Consider the following 3,611-nt stretch of genomic DNA (forward strand, 5'->3'; position numbering starts at 1 on the left):
AAATTCCCTAGCAGCTTATTCAGAACATAATGCATAAAATATCTCAATAAATATTGATAAAATATAAACTGTTTAAATCTGGGGAAGAAGGAAAACACTGTAAAACTATTATTACCAGCCACTAACCCATTGGTATAAATTAGATTTCAGAAGTTTTTTTAGGTATATTTTGTTAAGGAAATTGAAAGAAAGTGAAGGAAACTTTCTTTTTAAGTATAAAGTTCCTTGAAGCAAAAGGGGAAAACAATATGTGTTCATTCAGAGAGGGTTTTTTGAAGGGGGAGGGGACAGGGTCTCACTCTGTCACCCAGGCTGGAGTGCAGTGGCAGTATCACGGCTCACAGCAGACTAGACCTCCTCAGACTCAAGCGATCCTCCCACCTGTGCCTCCCAAGCAGCTGAGACTACAGGTATGAGCCACCACACCCAGCTATTTTTTGGTATTTTTTGTAGAGATGGGGTTTTGATATGCCACGCAGCCTGGTCTAGAACTCCTTGCCTCCAGTAATCTGCCCACCTCCACCTCCCAAAATGCTGGATTACAAGCGTGAGCCACTGCGCCCAGCAAGAGATGGTTTTTTTTTAATCATGATTTACTCATGTCCTAAAATATTACAGAGACATTAAAAATAATGAGATCTCTGTAGACTGACATGGAAGGATATCAGACATGTTACTAAGTTAAAAACCAAACAAAACTTTGCAAAACATTTACAGCGTGACCTTATTTTTGTTAAAAACAAAATTTGTTAAAATACACACATCTGTGTTGTGGAAAAGTTCTAAAAAAGATATCAGGCCGGGCGCAGTGGCTCAAGCCTGAAATCCCAGCACTTTGGGAGGCCGAGACGGGCGGATCACGATGTCAGGAGATCGAGACCATCCTGGCTAACACAGTGAAACCCCGTCTCTATTTAAAAAAAAAAAAAAATACAAAAAACTAGCCGGGTGAGGTGGTGGGCGCCTGTAGTCCCAGCTACTCAGGAGGCTGAGGCAGGAGAATGATGTAAACCCGGGAGGCGGAGCTTGCAGTGAGCTGAGATCCGGCCACAGCACTCCAGCCTGGGCGACAGAGCAAGACTCCTTCTCAAAAAAAAAAAGATATCAACGAAATAATAAACAGTTATTTCCCCTAGGGCACGCTTTTTAAATGTATAATGTATATGGATTACCTGAGGGTATTGTTAAAAAATGTTAAAATTCAGATCCTGATTCAGTAGAGCTGGTGGGGCCTAAGAATCTGCATTTCCAGCAAGCTCACAGGCAGTGACGTGCTAGAGCCATCTCATCCTGGTTTGCAGAGCTAATTTTTACATTTTCAGGAATTTTGTGGGTCTGTTGTTAAATGCATTCATTATTAAATACTAAAGTATATGTAATCATAATAAAATAAGTTACATTTAAGACAGAGATAATGACTCAAAACTCATACTTCCTATTTTACATTTTACTAGTATCTATACCCTTGAGGTTATACATACCAATGTCTGTATCCGTGTGGTGGAAATGACACATGATGCTGTGTTACTGTGAAGTCTTCCCAGTTTTCCGTTGAGTAACATCACGTGGGTAGCATGAAATCTGACATTCTGTGAGTAGTTACACCATGGAAACTGGCAAACACTGCAGATCATGACTTTTCTTCCAAAGAGCCACTTGTGAAACATTTATCAGCACATCACTGCTCCCAGGCACGCAGCACCATCCTGGGACACAAAATTGCTGTGGGGAAAGATATTTGGTGTTTTTTCCCTTTTATTTTTTGTTGACAATAATTGTTCATTTTTACAGGATTCAAAGTGATATTTTGATACATGCATATGATGTATAATGATCAAATCAGGGTAATTAGCATATCTAACATCTTGAACACCCATCACTCCTTTGTGCTGGGAACACTTAAAATCCTATCTTGCAGCTTTTTGAAAATATACTTAAAATTAGTGTTAACTACTTTCACCCTACAGCGGCCCAGGACGCTAAAGCTTATTCCGCTCAGCTTATCTAGCTGTAACTTTGTATCCATTAACCAGCCTCTCTCCCGATGTTAGGAAAGCTTCTCTGAGTGAGAGGACGAATGGGTGCAGACCGGGGAGGCTACGAACATTAAAGGTGAATTTTTCTACACCAAGGTTGTCCATATCCCTAGCTCGTTGGTGGCATGGAGTACTTAACAAGTATTTGCCAACAAAGAGAATGAATGAACCCTGGCTGTGAAGAGAACCAAGTAAAGTTTCCGCTGGAAAGCACGGGAAGTGCACTTCACTCCCACAAGAGCTGGAGATGAGAAAGAGTGGGGGTGGGTATCTGTTCCTAGGGGCCCCTGGCAGGGGAAGCCGAGGACTGGCCCTCTTGCTGACTGGCACCTCAACATTTCCTGTATGCTTTTAGTTCCTGTACCTGAGAGCCAGCAGGTACTTAACTCCTCCTCTGGAGGTCAGCAAGAGAAGCCCACAGCTGCCCAAACTACTGGCCAAATAAACAGCCAGGCCAGGAAGCAGACAGCGGGGCCCCAGTAGACTCTGGGACTGCAGCAGCAGCCACAAAGTCTGGAAAAGGCTAAGCCAGAACCCATACCCCCATCCCTTTCCTCACCTCCAGCCCCTCCCCTGCCACCAGAACCTCCTGTCTCATGCTCTCTCTCTCTCTCTAACCCCTGCCTTACTCCTCTGACCCCTCTGGGCAAAGTTCCATGATTAATGCAACCATCCATTCCTCAGCTCCTGCCCGTTCCCTTGCTACCAATCCGAACTCTCCAGAACTGAGGTCAGAGCAACGGCCTGACTGGCCAGGTGACCATCTGAGCAGACCGAGGCCAAGGACTCCCACCCGATCACCCTCCAAGTATCAGGTCCAGCCATCCCTCCTCTGAACGCCAGGCAGGGGCATCTCGGCTTCTGGGCTCTGCACAACAGCACATCCAGCACACGCCACTCAGCATCCTGCAAGCGTCTACTGAGCCCCGGCTGCATGCTTGCTGGCATTGCTGTCCAAAATGAAGGTACAGATTGCCAGACGAGACACACAAAGAGCTTACACTCAGTGGAGGGAGAAAGCCAAAAAACAAGAAAGCAAATATAAATCAGATGGTGATAAGGGCTAGGAAGAGAATAAAGTACTGTAAGGGGGACAGCAAGTGACAAGAGTGGGTGGTATTTATGCAGAGTAGCCCCGGAGGGCCTCTGCAACAGGTGCCACTTGAGAAGAGACCTGATATGACGGACAAGCCATGGAGAGTCTAGGCAAAGAGGGCTGCATGCCAGTGCCCTGAGGCAGGAGCATGCCTGCTGTGCTCTAGGCACGCCCAAGTGAAATGGGGAGGAGCAAGGTGGGAGCATCAGCTAGGGCCCTGGGGGCCATGAAAGGAATTTGGAGTGTCTTCCGAGAGTCATGCTGGGAAGCCGGGCAGAGAAGTGACACGGTCTGATTTACGTTTTAAGGAAATCATTCTGGGTGCTCTGTTGAGAACAGACTGCGTTGGCGGGGTGGGGATGAGGGTGGAAGCATGGAGAGCCATAAGCAGGCTAAAGAAAAGTTCAGGCAGGAGATGATGGGGGCTTAGAGCAGGAGACGAGGGGTGGAAAGGGGTGATCCAGTCATATTTTGAAATA

The sequence above is a fragment of the Papio anubis genome, chromosome 9 (genome assembly GCF_008728515.1).
Source record: "Papio anubis isolate 15944 chromosome 9, Panubis1.0, whole genome shotgun sequence".
NCBI lineage: Eukaryota > Metazoa > Chordata > Mammalia > Primates > Cercopithecidae > Papio > Papio anubis.